General features: G+C 48.5%; 1 long non-coding RNA gene across 1 annotated transcript; it reads left to right on the forward strand.

The window, feature by feature from the left end:
- Positions 1 to 1,894: 1,894 nt before the first annotated feature.
- Positions 1,895 to 7,312, forward strand: LOC135390035 (uncharacterized). Its single transcript, XR_010421670.1, has 2 exons — positions 1,895 to 2,278; positions 5,657 to 7,312. It is a non-coding gene; the product is annotated as an uncharacterized LOC135390035 (long non-coding RNA).
- The last annotated feature ends 530 nt before the right edge of the window (positions 7,313 to 7,842 follow it).

Here is a 7,842-nt window from a genome sequence, read left to right on the forward strand (position 1 = left end):
GAAATATCTGTAACATAAGTACTGTAAAGAGTCCCTAAATTTGGAGACAGATTCACGTGAGTTGCAGTACTCCAGACCTCGTTAGGACATTTCACATCTCTACCTGCAATTCACCACTTCGGCAGCTTGTTCTTCCATACCTTAATTTCGGCACACTCAAATATTCCACATTTGTCTCTAGAAAAACGCTTTATCTGTCCGCGTTATCACGTATTGTGGCCTGTGACGAATGTCGCTGCTTTCTTTTCCTTTTTCTTTCTTATTGATAAAGAAATGCTTTCCGCGCGCGAATGAACTACCCACGATTGAAATGCCCCGTTGTTTCATGATGTATCACTATTTTTTTTTTTTCGTTAGATTCTTGAGAACTAATAATACTTTCTCACTGCCTGCACCTTCCCACGTTACAGCTTGAGAATAACCGCAGAAAAAAGGCACTCTGACGCAGGGCAGTACATAAATACTTTATTTTTTCTCATTGGCACCTCCAACTTTACCTACGTTCTTCCATTCTTGTTATTGGGCACTCGTGCCCAACAGATGACACATGAAGCAGCACACATTCAACAGCGCACATACACTTTACGCCAAATGATTGGTCTCCGAAACCGCACTTCCTTTATTTTGTGTACTCTCATTCGAAAAAGAATAGCTAGCGACAGGAAGTGATTTTATGCGGTTGTAATGTGGACAGCAGGTGCACTATCGCCGAAATTCTTGACATTCTATCATGTGTGCTTGTCTAACAAAACGTTTATTTTGTACCAGTACACCACCTTAACGTTCCAGTACAGGGAGAGTAGTATGACAAATAGACGTCAGGAGGCTTATTACACAAACACAACAAGTACTGATGCTACATCTATTGTAGCCGCACTCAGTAATTTATTTACATGAAATGCATTGTGGAGTGTAGGACATATGGTAACCTTATTTGATGAAGCACTGGTCGGCGAAGCATAGTACCTGTTCCAAAGCACTGCACACCTCTGCGTTTCTGATTCGGACAATACCCGAAGCGACTAAGATTTACCCAACCACCGAGAACTGAGCTGGACCACTACACCTTGATCGCCCTCTCCGTTTCGAGCGATCGAGGGACCGTTGCTGGGCAAAAGATTCATACCACTTCTCTGCTCCTCCGCGGCCGGACACGATGTGAAAGGGGACTGCTCACAAAAACAAACAAGAAGGCTAGGCAACGACTCAGGGCCCGGGACTGTTCGGAGTGGACACGAATCCGAAGCGCGCTTGACATAAACAGTGCTGGGAGGCCCTAACCCTGCACGTTGTGTTGCTCGAGCCACACCAGCTCATTTTAAGTGCTCTAAGTTAGGGACCACAGAAGGTGTCCAAAAACTGTGCTAAAAAGATGTGTGAAAATTTAACATCCACGATGCGTCTATGCCGACATGCGGTGCTTATACCGTGGTATACCGGTAACGGGGATTAGTGGACCCCTTCCAGGAGACGGAATCCTGTCATGCTTGTGCCTGAATGATGGTCGTCGTATGAATAGAGATATTGAACGCAAGGAAAATAAGCAGCCAGTATATAATTAAGCGATATAGTCACGGGACGGTGTGCTTTACATTTCCAAATGTGTCCTCCAAGTACCCATACCATGCAATCAGGATCGCCCCCCCCCCTTTACAACCGCCAAATTTTTTTGTGACACTCGCACCCTTTGTTTCCTACCCACCTGTAGTAGGGGTATTATTACAAGTGTAGTTTAGACGTGTGGCAGCAACGCTGCCTGCACCACTATACTCTAAGACACCAAACGAAACCCATCGAAACAAGAACTTTATTTTTAAGATGAGGAATGGAGAGTGTTACAAGGCATTGAAAGCTGCCATGATGGGTTTGTATATCAATAATGTTATGTTGCAAGCATCATGCAGAAAGCGTGAGACAGCATAAGCAAACGAAAACGAAGTTGAACAGCGCGAGAGCTCGCGGCTCGTGACGCCGCGATAGGCCATCCACCGACGCTGTTTGATTTCTTAGTCAGCACGGTGCAAGGTTCCGCGTTTCACGGGAAGGCACGTGACTCGAAGCAGAAGAGCATCTCGGAGCACCACAAAAATCGTTCCGCGAGGCGCGCAGCGAGCGTCAGCGCATCCATGTAAACAATCTTACGTCACCGGGTGCCATTTCCGCGACCACGCGCTCCCATGCATTGGATAGGCCGGTAAGCACACCAGTCCTTCTAGCTCACCATAGTTACTTGTTGGCTCAGGAGCTACCTTGCTGCCTGGAAGAGGAGCCCAGAGAGGTAAGCAGTTCTGCAATCCTATCAATGCATTTAAGAAATAGTCACGCCATCGGCCACTGTACGTACGTGTCTTAAACCGAACGGGCCATTTCATAAAATGTTAACGGAGCATGCGCAAGGCAGCGTATTCTATTGGGGCTTCGGCGAAACAATTTAGCTGTTATTCGTCGTCTGCCGTATCTACGTGGTATCGGGTTGCACATTTTTGCGGTGAGAGGCAACATTTTCTGAACTTACGGAGCGAAAGTCGGGTGTGGTTCCGTATCGGGACCACTCGTTTGTAAAAATCAGTGAGAGCGTTTGGAAGGTAAATATTGCGTGGCAGTGAAAGGTCATATACTGAATCTAAAAATGTAAGAATTACAAAATTCTGTGGGTTAGACTTTCTCATATGCATTTCAACAACTCCATCTGATGCACTTCGAGCACAGGAGAAACACGGGAATGCTAAGCCCAACGGATTCGAAACTTGCCACCTTGCAAAACGTAAGGGTTGTTAAATTTGGCTAAATCACCTCACTTTAGTGAGGTTGGGTCAGTTTGAGTTAGATAGATTGGGAGGGTCTGGGGAAGGCGCCCCCCCTCCCCCCAGGCACGCACTAGTCAGTGCGGGCGTGGAGGCTGTACTTCGGGTTAGATCAGAAAATCCTCAGTAAAGATGGCGGATCGCCTTCAACAAACTGGCGATAAAATTTAATTTAGCTGTACTAGAGCAGTGGGACTGGTGGCTTTTAAAAGTTGGTGAGTGTGTTTAAAAGTGAAATAATGCATGGAAGTGAGAGAAGATCATATACCGAGTCTAAAAATATAATAATTATAAAATTATGTGGTCTTTAACCTTTATTATATGCATTTCGTTAACACCATCTGAACCACAGAAAAACACAGCCGCCCTAAGCCTGACGGCTTCGGATGGGTGATCTTACGAAAAGTATGAACCTTGGGTTAGGTCAGGTAAGCGCATTTTAGTTAGGTTATTTTGGTCAGGCTAGGTTACACAACTTGGGGGGCGCTCCCCCCCCCCTCCCCCCCAGGCACGCACTAGGCGGGCATGAGGCTGTGCCTGACTAAAGATGGCGGAAATCAGCCCATTGCTATGGCATATCCGTAGCATCTAACACGTTGCAAAGCAAAGTACAGCAAGGGGAAGAAGTTTGACCTTTTTCGGTTTCCGTGCAAACTACTGAATTCACAGCAGAAGTCCAGTGTTTGCTCGCTACTCGGGCACAGAACACAGGTAATAACCTTGTTCCAGTCTGTGATGACAGATGAGTACTTCCAAGGTACGATGTTTCATTCCGGACGCTCTATGAACTTCGGGCTATGTCCAATGACCCGTGATGTGACCCGTGTTGTGGGTAAGCTTGCGCTTGTCCCATCCTACAATGATCAACGGAGACAGCTTGCACATGGTTCACAACCATTCGCCAGTTAGTTAAGCGGTGGTGCCAGCTCCTTCTGAAAAGCCGGATTCAGCTGGTCATTTTCGTGTAGAAAAACTTGCACTGGCTCGAGAGTGCATGTTCTGCCTGTCGTTTCAGGGCAACATTCAGCATGCTTCGGTGTAGAGCCCTGCACCATCCGCGGATGGAAGCGGATATCCGCAATATACTTGCGGATTCGGATGAAAATTTAGCACTTTCTGCGGTGTGCGGATCGGATGCGGATGGCTCGAGGTCGGATGCGGATCGGACGCGGATACGAAGGCAGCGGATCGGATGCAGATATACCACGTGCTGTCATTTTTCCACCCGCAATTTATTTGTATTGCGCGCCGACAGCCGACAGCGAGCGCATGCTCTGGTTCACCTTTGACCATGCACGGCGCCAAGACGGGAGAGGAGGCATTCAGGCGTCTCGAACCGCGCGAGCGCCGACGAGGTAGCGTTCCACGCGTTCCAGAAGTCTCTCAATATCGCGTTTGTTGAAAGGTTTACCTTTGCTTGTCGTCATGACTGAGTCCTTCCGTGACAGCATGGAGGAATCCGAAATTATACCAACATTCTTCCGGCGGTCTTTACGCGTCTTTCGAAACGTGCGGATTTTTGCGGATCGGATGCGGATGGTGCGTTTTGCTCAGCGGATCGGATGCGGGTGTAAACTGTTGTGTATGGTGCGGATGCGGATCGGATGCGGATAACGTGTTCGCGGATGCGGGTCGGATGCGGATGCCAAAAACCTCATCCGCGCAGGGCTCTACTTCGGTGGTCATTAGGGTGCAGCGGGAGCCCGCGAGCACTGAATCCCATAGGGTGTCTTAATAGTAGCTGTCTCTGTATCGGGTGCAGACTGTGAAGACAACTGTGGCGTCTGCTATGACTTTCCGCCATCTTGACTTCCATGCATAGCTCGCGATATGCTCACAAAAGCGTAGTTATACGCTTGGCGACACACTACATTTTGGAGTTGAGTAAATACGTAGCAGAGGTGGTTTGAAAAAGCCTGTGAAATCTATACACAGTATTGTCAAGCCCCTTATCAGCCTCGTGTACCAGGTGTGCACTTCAATTATGTTCATTCAGTGTTATAGCTGGCACGCATACACAGTTATACTGCACGAGGAACCAACCACCCTGACGCACACGAATGTACCTCTACCTGTTTGTAAACAAATGACGTCATAGTGTTTAGACAGCGCCACAAATTTGGTAGAGTTGAACTACGTTCAAAGCTAGTGGCGAACAAGGTCGCGCCCGAAAGCCACGGTCTTGAGGGGGATTACGATGGTGTCTGAAAGGGACGCGCCCTTCGGTCCTAGTTTCCTTTCAATAGGAGAAAGCGAACAAATACCTATTCGTGGAACCGAGCTCCCTCCTTCCGATCTGTTTCGGTTTCAGTCTGTCTTCCAACGTCATTATGACGTTTCTCGGGTAGAGGTTTATTCGTTAGCAGGACTCCTGGCAAGCCGCTAGCTTTCGGCGACAATTACAAAAAGTCGTGCACAGAACTCACCGTAAATATTTGATCAGCTATCTCCAGGAATTTATATATCCTGTCTTCACTGCGCACATACAGAACGATAAACAAGCGTGCGAGCAAGCGCCGACATCCCCCGATAGTCAGCGCCCTCGCAGAGAATGTGGGAGGAATTATCGGAGTGGGGGAGCATTCGGCAGGCCGTACCAAGCGAAGCGATCGAGGCCCCGGCTAAAAGTCCTCCACGGTGAGCGAAAGCGCTCCGCTAGCTGCTGACACAGTACAATACACGCTGTAGGTCGCTGCGCACGGCGTAACTGCTGAGCCCCGAAAGGGGCTGTTGAAACCGAAGGTCTAACGCGGGAGCTCGAACAAATGTCGTCTGCACCTTTCACATAAAAGTAGCACAAATATAGAGTAGAACGCATTCTAATCCTCTCCTGTCGTTACGTGTCCTTCCAGCTGCAGGACGAAAACATCAGCTCCACAACCATCACTCTCCCGGCATTGATCTTAGTTATCGCCCTAAGCATAGCCGCGGCAGTCACTATCGGGGCTTTCCTCTACAACAACAAGGGGCATGCGACGCCCAAAGAGAAGGACAACGCATCAGCTCCTGGACACGTATCGATGCCGAAATTCCCGCAGAAGCCCTATGACGCCACCAACGAAGACTACACAGACAATGATGATGCATCGGCAGAAGGTACATCCCCGACATACAAAAAAGTTTGCAACACCGATGACTGTCAACACGTTCGCAAGTTAAAGTACCTTTTTAGAAAAGCAAGTGTCACCTGTGACACGCAAGGGGTCATGGCAACTTACAGCGTCTTCCAGCTTTACGAGGCTGCCAGAGGCGGAGGTAGAAGAACAACAACATTCCCGGTGTGCGCAGCAGCAGCATTCAGCCGGGGTAAACCATAACCGAAGCAGACGACAGGGCAGTGTCGCTCAAAGTTCCCACGCTGCTTTGCGCCGCTCGCTTGGTGGCGCGCATCTTTGTAAAATCGTGTTTTGAAGCAGTTGTGGACACGGACAGAAATCCGTGTGACAACTCCTACAAGTTCACCTGCGGAAAAAATTAACAGCTGCTTCCCGTTGTGTCCCACGATGAACTTGGAAAAGATTCAGTCGATCAATCCGTGTGGAAATCTATAAAGCAAAATCTGGAGAGGGCACACAACCCTCCAAGCGGTACAACAGCATTTCAAAAGTCTGCCGCACTGTACAAACACTGCATAGAAACAGACGCTAACAAGTCTGCAAAAGATGCCAGACATTTTTTGGGGGAACACCAGATGGATATAACGAAAAACATGTCATTCAAGTCGTTGGACATAATGGTCAAATTTATATTTAAGATTAACATTCCCGTGCTGTTTGTCGAGGCGGATGCTCGAACTTTCACGTTTCGGAAAGAAACAGAACCGCCAAATACTAAAACACCTGGGTGCTGCAGCAATTATGTCCGACGTGTATTCAGCGCTAGTTGATGACACCGTGGTGAAAACTATAACAAGTCTAAAGAAAAAGTTTCATGGAGCTGGTGCAACGTCAGAGAAGTGTGCACCGAATATCAAACGCCAGCGTCAGGGTGATGGAATTTCGTGAAGTGGCTCTAGAAGAGGACGAGTTGTCTAAAAATATGAGTGAGACACTCCGGCGCTTCGCACCACCTGCGCTGCAAACGAAACTCATACACACGACAGAGGATGCGTTGCAGTTATTCTACCGCCTTTTCGGGAAGCAAAGGGACCTCTGGGAAAACGAAATGCGAGTATTCTTTGCCTGGAGGGCTGCCGTTTACTTTTTTAGCGTCGTTTTCGGTGGCACCATAGATTGCCTGGGAAACCACCTTACGGAAACTTCCAAGCGCCGTAGCCCAAGGAGCGTCATTTAAAGTTGCCCGTGGAGCCTTTTTCAACTCAGCCACCGAAAGATGAAAGGTGCAATCTTCCTCTCACGAACTCTGCGTATTTCAGCAAAGCCTTCTCTTGCCGTGACGACTCGCCGATGAATCCACCGCAAAATGTTCCGTTTGGTAGTTCCGGCACCTAAAAATGAGCTGGATGATGCAGAAGAAATTCGGTAAATGAAATCCGAACAAATGTTTCACTTGTTAGTTTCTCGATTATTTTACTGGAATCTCTGGTTTGGAGAATGGCCGACTTCCCGTCAGAACAGGCAAGGAGACCCAATAGGCTCCGTGCACTAGTGTTTCGAGGAGGCGACGACAGCGCCTCAAGCCACCCAAGCGGCGGGGAGGTGCAAAACTGCACTGAGGGCGAATCCGCTCTCTCCTTCCTGCCGATGCAGCTGCTGTTGATTTTTTTCGGCTTTTGCAATGACCAGTACGTTTCGGGTACCCCAGATCCGCATGGTTCATATTGCTGCGCGTTGACAGCTCCGAGAACGAAGGGAAGTATGAGGTTTTATCGGGTGCGTTTTCTTATTCAACTCTGTCAACTCCGAGTTACTCTCAGTCGGCGAAAAATAGCCAGAGTAGCCAGATTAGCGGAAATGACGTCATAACTCTGCGCCGAAAATTAGCCAGAGTAGCCAGGAGTAGCAACTCTTCTCTACTCACAAGATACACAAGATAGCAGACGACGATACGTCGTCTGCTGCCAACCGTCCTGTTGACA

Source organism: Ornithodoros turicata, chromosome 3, assembly GCF_037126465.1.
Source record: "Ornithodoros turicata isolate Travis chromosome 3, ASM3712646v1, whole genome shotgun sequence".
NCBI lineage: Eukaryota > Metazoa > Arthropoda > Arachnida > Ixodida > Argasidae > Ornithodoros > Ornithodoros turicata.